We start from the raw sequence: 15,808 nt of genomic DNA on the forward strand, positions 1-15,808 counted from the left end.
CTGGATGAGCTACCAGGGATGCCTCCTGACCAAGACATCGAGTTCATCATCGAACTCATGCCCGGATCAAGGCCTATCTATAAGAAGCCTTACAGGATGGGATCCGAAGAGCCAGCGGAGTTGAAGAAGCAACTGGATGAGCAACTCAGGAAAGGGTTTATTCGTCCGAGTGCGTCACCTTGGGGATCACTTGTTCTCTTCGTGTCCAAGAAGGATGGGACAATCAGACTTTGCGTCGATTACCGTTCTCTCAATGAGGTCACGATCAAGAACAAGTACCCACTCCCCAAGATCTAAGAGTTTTTCGACCAGCTAAATGGAGCTAAGGTATTCTCCAAGATCGACCTCCGATCTGGATATTACCAACTAAAGACTCGACCCGAAGACATACCGAAGACAACATTTGTGACCCGGCTCGGTCTGTACGAATGCACTATCATGTCTTTTGGATTGACTAATGCCCCAACTTACTTCATGTACCTCATGAATAAGGTCTTCATGGAATACCTGGACAAGTTTGTGTCGTATTGATTGATGACATATTAATCTTTTCCAAGTTTGAAGAAGAGCATGAGCAGCACTTGAGGTTAGTATTGGAGAAGCTTCGAGAGCACCAACTATATGCCAAGTTCAGCAAATGCCAGTTTTGGCTGAAAGAAGTTGGATTCCTGGGTCATACCATGAGATCAAGTGGATTGGCAGTTGATCCCTCTAATATTACCACGGTAACAACTGGGAATCACCAATCGACGTGAAGGAAGTTAGGAGCTTCCTCGGACTCGTGGGATATTACCGCAAGTTCGTAAAAGGATTCTCCCGCATCGCGCGACCTATGACTCAGCTCTTGAAGAAGGGCAAGAAGTTCGAATGAACGCCGGAATGTGAAGCAAGCTTCCAAGAGTTGAAGAAGAGGCTAACCACCGCCCCGGTATTGGCCACTCTAGATATCAGCAAGGATTTCGTGATATATTGCGATGCCTCAAGGACCGGGCTAGGTGGGGTTCTAATGCAGGATGGCAGAGTCGTGGCATACTTGTCACGGCAACTGCGCCCGCATGAGGATAACTATGCCACCCATGATCTCGAGTTGGCAGCAGTAGTGCATGCTCTGAAGACATGGCGACATTACCTTCTGGGGAAGCGATGTGAAATATAACTGACCACAAGAGTCTAAAGTATATCTTCACCCAAAGGGAATTGAATATGAGGCAACGGAGATGGTTAGAGTTAATCAAGGACTACGACCTCAACATTCAATATTACCCCTGTAAGGCTAACGTAGTGGCTGATGCCTTGAGCCGGAAGACCAACACCTTAAACGTCATGATTAAGGAAAGGCAGCCCGCCTTATATGAAGAATTGGAGAATTCGGGTTGGAACTAGTGGAATCTGGATTCCTAGATAACCTCGAAGTGAAACAAACGCTGGAAGACGACATCAAGGGAGCCCAGAAGGGTCACAAGAGCATTGAAGGTATCAAAAAGAAGATTCAAGAAGGCAAGGCCCCAGGATTCTTGGAGGATGATCAAGGAGTGGTGTGGTTTGGGAAACATTTATGCATACCCAACAAGGCTGAACTCAATGATTTAATCCTACAAGTACCAAGATGTATCAAGATGTATCAAGATCTTCGAGGAAGATTCTGGTGGCACGGCATGAAGAGGGAAATCGCGACGTATGTGGCCAAGTGCGTTGTGTGCCAGCAAGTTTAGGCTGAGCATCAGCGACCCGCAGGGCTGCTACAACCTCTCAAGGTGCCGGAATGGAAGTGGGACAAGGTAGGGATGGATTTTATTACCGGCTTACCAAGGTCTAGCAGGGGCCATAACTTGGTATGGGTTGTTGTCGACCATTTGACCAAAGTGGCCCATTTCATCCCTGTCAACACGACTTATGATGGGAACAAGTTGGCTAGTCTCTATATTGAGCGTATAGTAAGCCTTCATGGAGTTCCCAAGGAGATTGTATCTGATCGAGGCACGCAGTTCACCTCAAGGTTTTGGAGGAAACTACAAGAGGCCCTCGGTACCAAACTCTCTTTTAGCACCGCCTTCCACCCGCAAACGGGAGGACAAACAGAAAGGGTGAATCAGATACTCGAAGATATGCTCCGCGCATGCGTCCTAGCGCATAGAGCCAAATGGGAAGATAGTCTGCCGTTCGCTGAGTTTTCATACAACAACAGCTACCAGTCCAGTCTCCAGATGACCCCGTTCGAAGTATTGTACGGACAGAAATGCCGCACCCCGCTCAACTGGTCTGAAACCGGAGACAGGCTAATTTTTGGACCAGTAGTTTTGCACAGGGAAGAAGAGAAGGTGCAACTAGTCCAAGAAAATCTGAAAGCAGCCAAGTCACGACAAAAGAGTTATGCGGACTCTCGCCACAGGAATGTGGAGTTCAATCCCGGAGACCTAGTGTACCTCCGTGTCACACCTCTCAAGGGAGCCAAGAGTTTCCACGTTAAGGGGAAACTCGCTCCAAGGTTCATTGGGCCATTTAAGATCACGACAAGGTGTGGAGAGGTCGCTTATCAGTTGGAGTTACCTCCGGAACTTTCGGGTGTGCACAACGTCTTCCTCGTGTCACAACTTCGGAAGTGTCTCCAAGCGCCAAGTCGTTCCGATCCTTACAAGGGCATTGATCACCATGCCATTGACCTTCAGTCTGATCTCACCGACCGCGAGAGGCCAATCCGCATTCTGGACGAAGCAGAGCGATGCACCAGAAGCCACACTATTCAATGGAGAAACCACACCGAAGACGAAGCTACATGGGAGCTTGAAGACTATCTCCGATCTGAGTTTCCATACCTTTTTAGCACCTAGCTTAGGAATCTCGGGGACGAGATTCTTGTAAGGGGGATAGGTCTGTCACACCCTGTTTTTGCTATCACTTGTCTGTATTGTGAAATTCTGAGCTTGTTAAAACTTTTTCAAAAACTAATGTTGTGAATGCCATGATTGACATTGTATGCTTGTATGCTTGATCATGTGAGGATAAAAACCTAATTTCTTTTGGTATAACGCTGATTTCCAAAAACCTTTGCTTATGTCTGATCAAGGTAAAACCTACCTTAAGTTGCACTACATGTCCTTGATAGCAAGAAGTGCTTCTACTCATATTTGGTAATCTGATTTTAACCTATCTTTTTATTTCAAAACCACAAAAATAATTATTTTTGTGATTATTTTCCTAATTAAATAACATGTCCATTTCTGAAGCCAGAATTGGTATTCCAACATGGAAAAGTACTTTTATGCCTTAGAAAAATCTGATTAAATTTGGAGATGATCAGAAGGACATATATTTTCCATACATAGGATTTTAAACTCCATTTTAGATTATATTTATTGAATAAAACAATGAAAGCTATTTCTATCTGTTTTGGCATTTTCAAATATTTCCAAAGGAAATATTCTCAATAAATTCCTAGAAAATTCCAGTGATATCCCTAAGTCCTGTTTGGTGTCCACATAAAGTTTCACCTTGATCAAAGGTGAATAAAGACCCCAAATAACCCAAAAACCATGTCTGTCCAGAATCAAGTAAGAGCAACTCTACATAGCAAAGTTTGTCCAATGATGCTAAAACTTTGCAGGAGTGCCTAATACCTCAAATGAGGGTTCCACACCAAAAATGGGATTTGTGGGACTTAGTTTGCCCACACTCCCTTTGGAAGGGATAGATCTGGTCATATTGGAGTATTTTCAAGTTTACAAAGCTAAACTTGTCCTTTGGAGCTCAAATTTGGTGAAACCCCATGGTTTACCACAGAACCTAAACCTATTAAGTTACAGCACCAGTGGTGTGGTGCAACCCCCTTAAGCCACCATCGAACACCTTCTGACAGTTAGGAAAAAGCCACCTTAGCGACAGCTAAACCAAACCCCTTTGCTTCAAACTCATAGATTAAGTGCCCAACACCTGTGTCTAACCCCAGTCAACTGGCCCCTCACTGGTTCAAAGTGGAAAGGCCAAAAACCCCAATTTAGAACTCAGTACATGACTGACAGCACCAGTATTTCTTGCCTCCCTTGACCAGCCAAAGCTCCCACAAGAACCAAACGGCTAGCTACACCCCCAGCCAGTGCGAGGAAATGCTAGACATGTCCAAAGTGCCTCAGAGCGCACCAGCATGCCGTGGCATGCCAAAACTATGCTCTCGGCGCGCTACAAGGAGTCACCGAGGTGGGGGCGACGCCCTCGGCCAGTTCCAGCCTCCCCCGAGATGTCCAACCTCTCCCCCGACAACCCTTCTGCGTCGAGCAAGCCTCAGGGCCCCTCCTCTCCCGTGCTAGAGCTCGCGCGACGCGTGCCCGCGCGCATCAGAACCGGCCAAGATTGCGTGGCCACGAATGCTCGACTCCCCTCTCTCTCCCTCTTCTTCAGATGGTTCGGGCAGTCCAAAACCATGTCCTGAGACCGTGGTTTCGACCCCATCCTCTCTCTGCACCCCCATGCGCGCCACGGTGAGTCACTGGCGCTCCCAAATCTGCTCACCGTCGTGGGCCTATAAATAGCCCTCCCCTTCGCTCTAGCACCCCTCAGATAGCTTCGCCACGATCACTAGTACCTCCCTAGCCACCCCAGCAACCCAGCAGAGCCCCGGTGCTCGAGATCGGCCGAGGCCCCTCCGCCTCGGAGCTCCAGTCCATCTCTGGCTACACGACGGCTCCTGCGCCCCTCGATCCACCAAACTAACCCTCTCGATCACACGAAGCTTTCCCCCAACTCACCCGAGCATTTCCGTGCCTCTAGCCACCCCCTCGACCACCTCCCGAAACTCCTCCGCCACGGCCTCCTCGTCGCCGGCGAACCCCTGCCTCCCCGTCGTTGTTCCGACCACCAGCAGGTAGGCGATAGTAAGGTGAACCCATTCCAATGCTCGTTGGGGGCATGAGAGCGTCGGCAACCTCGCCGGCGTCCTCCTCCTCTTCTCTGGCCAGAGGTAGGAGACGACCCCGACAGGTGTGCCCCACCTGTCGGTGGCCCAGCCCCCTCCCCCGCGCTATCCTTAGCCGCTGACCGCAGGGCCCGTGCGTTAGGTTCAAACCTGACGGCGCGCGCGCCTGGGCAGGCGTCGGCTGGCCATGGGCCAGCCCAGCTCTGGGCCGAGCTAGGCCAGGGAGTTTAGCCGGCTTTCTTTTTATTTTTAAAACCCTGGTTTCTAAGATTTTTCTAAAAACATTTAACCAGTGTAAAAATATAATTCTTCTTCTGTTATTCTTCTAAAAATTTGTAGTATTTAATAATATGTTTGGATGAATTTTCCAACAACTATTCTATTTTACATTAATAAGAAGGACTAAATTGAAATAGTTTTGCTTCTGTTTGGTTGATTTCAAAAATATTCCTTCAAGGAAACTTAAGGCAAATATTTTTAAAATGATACCTTAGATTTATCAGTACTAAAGAACATTTTTAAAATGACTTCGTGGTCTGTTTCTGTCTGAGCTATTTCTTATTTATTGTCTAGAAAGCAGAAGTTTGTGTGTTTGGATAGCCTTTCTAGCATTTGGTCGATCAACGACAAAGGATAATGATCTTTCCTGGTTGCCTTGTTTAGTTTCCGGAAGTCTATCACCATCCTATAGCCGGTAATAATCCTTTGTGGGATTAGTTCATCCTTATCATTAGGAACGACGGTGATACCTCCCTTCTTAGGTACGCAATGTACTGGACTTACCCAATCACTATGAGCAACAGGATAAATGATTCCGGCTTCCAAAATCTTTAATATTTATTTTCTAACGACCTCTTTCATCTTAGGATTTAATCTCCTTTGATGATCAACAACTGGCTTAAAGTCAGGGTCGGTTTTAATCTTGTGCTGACATAGAGTAGGACTAATACCCTTAAGATCATCAAGAGTATATCCAATAGTAGTGCGGTGCTTCCTCAGAGTCCTTAGTAACTTCTTTTCTTCATGCTCTGAGAGGAGAGCACTAATAATGACAGGATATATCTCCTTCTCATCAAGATAGGCATACTTAAGAGTATCAGGCAACTGTTTAAGCTTGAACACAGGATCACCCTTTGGTGGGGAAGGATCCCCAAGCAGTTCAACATGCACATTATTCTTGAGAATAGGATATTGTTCTAAGACAATTTTATCTATCCCATATCTCTCCTCCATATGCATATCATTTTCATGCTCAAGAAGATATTGCTCTAAAGGATCCGTAGGAGGTACGACAACAGAGGCAAGAGGAATAATTTCATCTGTACCAGCCGACTCTCTTTCACGGGGTTGTCATCCAAACTTGGAGAAGTTAAATTCATGAGACACACCCTCAAAACTAACTGTGATAGTCTGCTTAATGCAATTAATGTGAGCATTGACAGTGTTGAGAAAGGGTCTACCAAATATGATGGGACAAAAGGTATCTTGTGTAGTACCAAGGACGAGGAAATCAGTAGGATACTTCGTCTTACCACACAGGACTTCTACGTCTCTCACAATTCCCAGTGGGCAGGTAGTGTCTCTATTAGCTAGCGTAATAGTGACATCAATGGGTTGTAACTAAGTAGGCGCAATCTCATCTTTGATTTCATCATATAGAGAACGGGGTATTGCACTAACACTAGCTCCCATATCACATAAACCATGGTAACAGTGATCTCCTATCTTGATAGAAACAACGGGCAGGCCAACTACAGGTCCGTGTTTGTCTTTCGCGTGAGGTTTATCAATTGTAGCGGAGTCCTCACAGGATTTGATAACATGCCCATCTATGTCTTCGGCTAAGAGATCTTTGATAATAGCAACACTAGGTTCAACTCTAATCTCTTCAGGGGGTGCAAGTGGTCTAATGTAACCCCTACATATCACAGTTGGAGCTTTAGAATAATCCTTCATCCTAGCAGGGTATGGTGGTTTCTCAGTGTAAGCACAAGGAACAACAGGATCACTAAAAGCAATAACTTTCTCCTCAACTAGATTGGTTTTGGCTATGTTGCTTTCTACAGGAGGATGATATTTAAACCACTTCTATTGGGGAAGATTTACATGAGCAACAAAAGATTCACATACAGAAGCTACTATCTCAGAGTCAAGTCCATACTTAGCGCTAAAATCTCTAGAAGTGTTTGTCTCAACAAAAGATTTAACACAATCAAACTGGAAATTCATACCTGACTCCTTACCTTCCTCCAGCTCCCAATCTTCAGAGTTGCCTTTGATTCTCTCCAATAAATTCCACTTATGATCAATATCCTTCTTCATAAAAGAACCGATACAAGAAGTGTCAATCATGGTATGATCTTCATGAGAAAGCCGAGCATAAAAGTTTTGAGTGATGATTTCTCTCGAGAGCTCATGATTGGGGCATGAATATAACATTGATTTAAGCCTCCCCTAAGCTTGAGCTATGCTTTCCGTGTCACGAGGCCAAAAGTTATAAATAAAGTTCCGATCACGATGTACTAAATGCATAGGATAGAACTTTTGATGAAATTCCAATTTCAACCGATTGTAGCCCCATGATCCAGTATCATCACATAGCCTATACCATGTCAACGCCTTATCCTTCAAAGATAAAGGAAAGACTTTCTTCTTTACTTCATCCTTGGGAAAACCTGCAAGCTTAAATAAACCACAAACTTCATCTACATAGATTAGATGCAAGTCTGGATGTGAAGATCCATCTCCCGTGAAAGGATTAGCCAGCAGTTTCTCAAGCATACCCAAAGGAATTTCATAAAAGATATTTTCAGTAGGTACCTCTGGTTGAGGAAAAACTCCTCGTGCTTCCGTTCATGGTGAAGATACCCTGAACAAACTCCTCAAAGGAACAGTTTCCATAGTGAGAAGTGACAATAAATTTCAGCACAGTATATAAATGTTTCCTTACCAATTTCCACTTACCAAAGGCGCTTCACTCCCCGGCAACGGCGCCAGAAAAGAGTCTTGATGACCCACAAGTATAGGGGATCAATCGTAGTCCTTTCGATAAGTAAGAGTGTCGAACCCAATGAGGAGCAGAAGGCTCTGATAAACGGATTTCAGCAAGGTAATAACTGCAAGCACTGAAAGTAGCGGTAACAAGTGATTGTGTAGCGAGGTGAAACGTAGCAAGCAAAAAGTAACAAGTAACAAGTAGTAGCAACGGTGCAGCAAGTGGCCCAATCCCTTTTGTAGCAAGGGACAAGCCTGAACAAAGTCTTATAGGAGGAAAAACGCTCTCGGGGACACACGGGAATTTTTGTCATGCTAGTTTCATCATGTTCGTATGATTCGCGTTCGTTACTTTGATAGTTTGATATGTGGGTGGACCAGCGCTTGGGTACTGGCCTTACTTGGACAAGCATCCCACTTATGATTAACCTCTCTCGCAAGCATCCTCAACTACAAAATAAGAATTAAGACAAATCTAACCATAGCATTAAACTAGTGGATCCAAATCAGCCCCTCACGAAGAACGCATTGACTGGGGTTTAAGCTTCTGTCACTCCAGCAACCCATCATCTACTTACTACTTCCCAATGCCTTCCTCTAGGTCCAAACATGGCTAAGTGTTATGTAGTCGACGTTCACATAACACCACTAGAGGAAAAGACAACATACAACATATCAAAATACTGAACGAATATCAAATTCACATGACTATTATCAGCATGACTTATCCCATGTCCTTAGGAACAAAAGTAACTACTCACAAAACATAATCATAATCATGATATGTGGTGTAATGAATAGCATCAAGGATCTGAACATAAACTCTTTCACCAAGTAATCCAACTAGCATCAACTACAAAGAGTAATCAACACTACTAGCAACCTTACAAGTACCAATCGGAGTCGTGAGACGGAGATTGATTACAAGAGATGAACTAGGGATTGGAGAGGAGATGGTGCTGATGAAGATGTTGATGAAGATGCCTCCCCTCCGACGAGAGGAGTGTTGGTGATGACGATGGCGACGATTTCCCCCTCCGGGAGGGAAGTTTCCCCGGCAGGATCGTCCTGCCGGAGCTCTAGATTGGATCTGCTCAAGTTCCGGCTCGTGGCGGCGGCGAAACCACGAAAAAGCTCCCTCCTGATTCTTTCTGGACCAAGACGCTTCATATAGCAAAAGAGGGGGGCTAGTGGGCCATCAGGGAACCCACAAGCCCCCACTCCGCCACCAGGGGGTGGCGGTGTCAGGGCTTGTGGGGCCCTGACAGCCCCCCTCTGGTAGTTCTTTCGCCCAGTATTTTTTATATAATCCCAAAAAAATCCATGTAACTTTTCACGGCATTTGGAGATGTGCAGAATAGTGGACTAGGATTTGCTCCTTTTCTAGTCCAGAATTCCAATTGCCTGAATTCTCCCTCTTCAAATAAACCTTGCAAAATAAGAGATAAAAAGCATAAATATGGTACCACAAGTAATATAACAGCCCAAAAAGCAATAGATATCAACATGAAAGCATGATGCAAAATGGACATATCATGTGGTCACTCTCGTGATGGGGTCGTGCTAGGTAGGACGACTATGCCATTTTTATGAGTTCCAGTCACACCGTTGGTCCCCGCATGGTTGGTTCTGTCCAGAGTTGGTGCTTGTAAGATGTACAACATGTTGGCTGGGTACCAATCGAGTGGACCTCTTTGTCTAGTATCGTCAGGGGAAAGGCATTGATCGGGTACTTACCTCGGGTATGTGATATACCGCGAGTCGTGGATGACACGGAAGTTTGTCGGATGTCGTGGGTCCAGCGTACTACCTCTGCAGAGTGTAAACTATTCAAATAGTCGTGTCCACGGTCAAGGACAGTTGGGTAATCCTTCTTAAACTACGTCCAGTTATTTCCGCATAAACCAAGTGTGAGTGTGTGTGTGGTGTTGAAAAAGGTGTTGTCGTGACAGTAATGATATGACCAAGTTCGGTGACTTGGCTTATAGGGTGAACCCGGATGGTTCAGCCCTCGACAGATATATTGATATCTGTAACCTGTTCTTCAAGAGTTATTCTTTAACTTGATGCATATTCATGATCATTCCATCCAGATGATTTACACTAAAGATGCGTGATATTGTTATCCTTCACTTTCGTTGATTATATCATGGGCTGTTTGCGAGTACATTCAAAGTACTCATTGGCTTGCCACTGGTTATGTTATTGACCGGACATGGACGGACCGGAGTTTGGAGATGAGTACGTCTTCGGAGACGCCCCTGCGAACTAGGACGCTTCCGAGTCAGAATGCTTGTCGGTGTAGGCTTGATGGCATGGGCATCCGCTTAGCCCTATGTTTTCCGCTACTAGTGTATCAAAGTGATTTGGCCTTAGGCCCTGTCTTGTGAACTTGACCCTTCGGTCATGCGTTGTAATAATCGGTACTTGGATGTAAGAATCTTTTAATCGGTATCTGTGTTCGGTGAGCATTGATCTCTGGGATCACTGAGCACAGCGATCTCGACTAGTAAGTCGGGGTCCCCACAATGCTAGGCTTGTCAAGTTTAACCTGAATGTTCCGCATGTGCAAAACTGGCTTGCACCCGTTGTATGCGAACGTAGAGTTTATCACACCCGATCATCATGTGGTGCTTTGAAACGACGAAATTTTGCAATAGTGCACACTCGGGGAGAACACAATTTTATCTTGAAATTTTAGTGAGCGATCACCTTATAATGCTACCGTCGTCCTAAGAAAAATAAGATGCATAAGAGGTTTAACATCACATGCAAATCATAGGTGACATGATATGGCCATGAACTTGTGCTTTCGATCTCCATCTCCAAAGCACCGGCATGATCTCCATCATCACCGGCATGCCGCCATGATGTCCATCATCGTGTTGCCGTCAGGGTTGTCGCGCCAACCATGCTTCTACAACTATTGCTACCGCTTAGCGATAAAGTAAAGCATTACATAGCGCTTAATGATTGACTCACAGGTCATACAATAATTAAAGACAACCCTATGGCTCCTCCCGGTTGCCGTCTGCATAGACATGCAAGTCATGATAATATATAAAAAACATGATCATCTCATACATCACATGTAACATCACATCTTGGCCATATCATATCACATCATACCTTGCAAAAACAAGTTAGACGTCCTCTAATTTGTTGTTACATGTTTTACGTGGCTGCTGTGGGTGACTAGCAAGAACCATTCTTACCTATGGAAAGCCACAACGGTGATATTCAAGTTGCTATTTAACCTTCTATAAGGATCGCCTCTGTCAAATCTGATTCAACTAAAGTGGGAGAGACTGACACGTGCCAACCATCTATATGCAACAAGTTGCATGTCAGTCGACGGAACCAATCTCTCGTACGTGGATGAGTAAGGTTGGTTCGGGCCGCTTCATCCCACAATACCGCCAAATCAAAATAAGACTAAGGAAGTAAGCAATCCGAACATCAATGCCCATAAACTCTTTTGTGTTCTACTCGTGCATGTTATCTACGCATAGACCTAGCTCTCATACCACTGTTGGGGAACGTCACATGGGAAATAAAAAAATTTCCTACGCTCACCAAGATCAATCTATGGAGCCTAACATCTATGAGAGGGGGAGTGAATCTACATACCCTTTTAGATTGCATAGTGGAAGCGTATATAACGCGGTTGATGTAGTCGTACGTCTTCACGATCTAATCGCAATCCTTCCCGATCTAGCGCCGAATGGAAGGCACCTCCGTGTTCAGCACACGTACGGCTCGATGACGTCTCCTCCTTCTTGATCCAGCAAGATAGGAAGGAGAAGAAGATGGTATTTAAACTAGCACGACGACATGGTGGAGCAGTCCAGCAGGGCTTCGCCAAGCGCTGCCGAAACCGATCTGAGGAGAAAACAGAGTTATGGGAGAGGTAGGGCTGCCACCTGGCCGTGGAAATTGGTGTATTCAGCCCCTCCCTCTCCCCCACTATATATAGGAGGCAAGGGGGAGGGTTGGGGCGCAGCCCTAGCCCCTCCTCCAAGGAGGGGGCGTGGGCCTAGGGAGGTTTCCTCCCTCCCCATGGCACCTAGGAGGTGTCGTCCCCTTTAAGGACTCTTCCCTCCCGACCGCATGGGACCTTGGGGGCTGGCCCAACAAGGCTTGGACACCCCCTTACAGACCATGCATGTCCTATGGGCTGGAGGGACCCATATGGACTGCTCCAGAACCCTCTCGAACCTTCGAGAAGCTTCCCGGTACAATATCGATATGTTGGGGAAGGTTGCATGGGAAACAAAATTTTTCCTACGCACACGAAGACCTATCATGGTGATGATCACCTACGAGAGGGAGATCGGATCTACATACCCTTGTAGACCGCTAAGTGGAAGCGTTAATAAACGCGTTTGATGTAGTGGTACGTCTTCACGACCCGTCCCACGAACTGTCTCACGATCCGTCCCGATCAAGTGCCAAACGGACGGCACCTCCGCGTTCCGCACACGTACAGCTCGATGACGATCTCCGCCTTCACGATCCAGCAAGAGAGATGGGGATGTGGATGAGTTCCCCGGGAGCATGACAGCGCTCAAGTGGTGGTTGTGATCTATTCCTGCAGGGCTTCGCCCGAGCTCCGCAGAAAACTGATCTAGAGGAAGAACTACGAACTAGAGGAGAGGGCAGCACGTGGCAAAGTTGTGTCTCAAAAAGCCCTAAACCTCTAGTATATATAGGAGGAGAGAGGGTGGAGGCTTCACCTCCAAGGGAAGCCCCTAGGTCTTCGGCCGAACCAAGGAGGAGGATTCCACCTCCCTTGTGAGAGGTGGAATCCTATTAGGACACTTTCCTAATTGGAAACTCTTTCCACCTTTAATCTTTTTGCCTTGTTTCTTTATTCCAGCCACATGGGCTTTTTAGGGGAGGCTTTGGACAGCCCACAAATGGCTGGTCTACCTCCTCTCACAGCCCATGAACCCTTTTGGGTCGTCACACCCCTCCCGGTGGTCTCTCGTACCCTCCCGGCACTCCCGGTACACTATCGATGAGCCCGAAACTTTTCCGGCGACCAAAACAGGACTTCCTATATATCAATCTTTACCTCCGGACCATTCCGGAGCTCCTCGTGACATCCTGGATATCATCCGGGAATCCTAACAACCTTCGGTCACCAACACCTATAACTCAACTATACTGAAACGTCACTGAGCCTTAAGTGTGCAGACCTTGCGGGTTCGAGAACTATACAGACATGACCTGAGACACTCTCCGGTTAATAACCAATACCGGGACCTGGATGTCCATATTGGATCCCACATATATTACAAAGATCTCTATCGGTTGAACCTCTATGTCAAGGATTCAGTTAATCCCGTATGCTATTCCCTTTGTCCTTCGGTATGTTACTTTCCCGAGATTCGATTGTCGGTATCTCTATACCTAGTTCAATCTCGTTACCGGCAAGTCTCTTTACTTGTTTCATAATACAAGATCACATAACTAACTCCTTAGTCACATTTCTTGCAAGGCTTGTTGTGATGTTGTATTACCGAGTGGGCCCCGAGATACCTCTCCTTCACACGGAGCGACAAATCCCAGTCTTGATCCATGCCAACCCAACAGACACCTTTGGAGATACCTGTAGAGCACCTTTATAGTCACCCAGTTACGTTGCGACGTTTTATACACACAAGGTATTCCTCCAGTGTCCAGGAGTTTCATGATCTTATGGTCATAGGAACAGATACGTTGACATGCAGAAAATAGTAGCAATAAACTGACACGATCATATGCTACATTTATAGTTTGGGTCTTGTTCATCACATCATTCTTCTAATGATGTTATCCCGTTATCAAGTGAAAACTCTTTTCTATGGCTAGGAAACCTTAACCATCTTTGATCAACGAGCTAGTCAACTAGAGGCTTACTAGGGATAGTGTTTTGTCTATGTATCCACACATGTATTTAAGTTTCCAATCAATACAATTATAGCATGGATAATAAACGATTATCTTGAACAAGGAAATATAATAATAACCAATTTTATATTTCCTCTAGGGCATATTTCCAACACGATAAAACCCGAAACTTTTCCGGTAGCCAAAATATGACTTCCCATATATAAATCTTTACATATGGACCATTGCGGAGCTCCTCGTGACGTCCGAGATCTCATACGGGACTCCAAACAATATTCGGTCACCAATTTACATATCCCAATAGTACTCTAGCATCATCAAATGTTAAGTGTGTAGACCCTGCGGGTTCGAGAACTATGCAGACATGACCGAGACACCTCTACGATCAATAACCAATAGCGGGACTTGGATGCCCATATTGGTTCCTACATATTCTATTAAGATCTTTATTGGTCAAACCACAATGTCAAGGATTCAATCAATCCCGTATGGAGTTCCCTTTGTCCATCGGTATGTTACTTACCCAAGATTCGATCGTCGGTATCTACATACCTAGGTCAATCTCGTTACCGGCAAGTCTATTTACTCGTACCATAATACAAGATCCCATGACTAACTCCTTAGTCACATTGCTTCCAAGCTTCTTGTGATGTTGTACTACCGAATGGGCCTCGATATACCTATCCGTCATAAGGAGGGAAAAATTCCAGTCTTGATCCATGCCAACTCAACAGACACCCTCACATATACCTGTAGAGCATCTTTACAGTTACCCAGTTACGTTGCGACATTTGATACACACAAGGTACTACTCCGGTGTCTGTGAGTTGCATGCTCTCATGGTCATAGGAACATATACTTGTCATGCAGAAAACAATAGCAATAAACCGACACGATCATATGCTATGTTCATAGTTTGGGTCTTGTCCATCACATCATTCTACTAATGAGGTGATCCTGTTATCAAATGACAAGTCATGTCTATGGCTAGAAAACCTTATCCATGTTTGGTCAACGAGCTAGTCTAGTAGAGGCTCACTAGGGACACAGTGTTGTTTATGTATCCCCACATGTATTTGAGTTTCCAATCAATACAATTTTAGCATGGATAATAAATGATTATCATAAACAAGGAAATATGATAATAACTAATTTATTATTGCCTCTAGGGATTATTTCCAAGACCTTAAGCATTTTAATAGAGGTGTTATGATCAACACTACTGGTTGGAATAGGTTCTACCAACTTAGTGACATAATCAACACAACCAAAATATGTGTATACCCATTAGAGGAAGGAATAGGTCCCATATAATCAAATCCCCAAACATCAAATGGTTCAATAACAAGTGAATAATTCATAGGCATTTCTTGACGTCTACCAATATTACCAATTCTTTGACATTCTTCACAAGAGAGGACAAACTTACGAGCATCTTTGAAAAGAATAGGCCAATAAAATCCAGACTATAATACCTTGTGTGCAATTCTATCTCCCGCATGGTGTGCTCCATAAGCCTCGGAGTGATAGTTCCAAAGGATTTGTTCCTGTTCATGCTCAGGTATACATCATCTAATAATACCATCTACTCCCTCTTTATAAAGATGTGGGTCAACCCAAAAGTAATGTCTTCAATCAAAGGATAACTTTTTATTTTACTGATAGGTGAAACCAGGTGGTATGTATTTAGAAACAATGTAATTAACATAATCAGCAAACCATGGTGTGTTGTGAGAAACATTGACCACAGCTAGTTGTTCATCAGGGAAGCTATCATCAATAGGTAGTGCGTCATCAAGAACATTTTCTAACCTAGACAAGTTATCATCTACGGGGTTCTCACCTCCTTTCCTACCAATGATATGCAAATAAAATTCTTGTAGAAAAAGAACCAACCTAATAAATCTAGGCTTGGCATCTTTCTTTTCCATAAGATATTGAAGAGTAGCATGATCAGTGTGAACAATTAATTTAGAATCAACGATGTAAGATCTGAATTTATCACAAGAAAAT

This window comes from Hordeum vulgare, chromosome 7H, assembly GCF_904849725.1.
Source record: "Hordeum vulgare subsp. vulgare chromosome 7H, MorexV3_pseudomolecules_assembly, whole genome shotgun sequence".
Taxonomy (NCBI): domain Eukaryota; kingdom Viridiplantae; phylum Streptophyta; class Magnoliopsida; order Poales; family Poaceae; genus Hordeum; species Hordeum vulgare.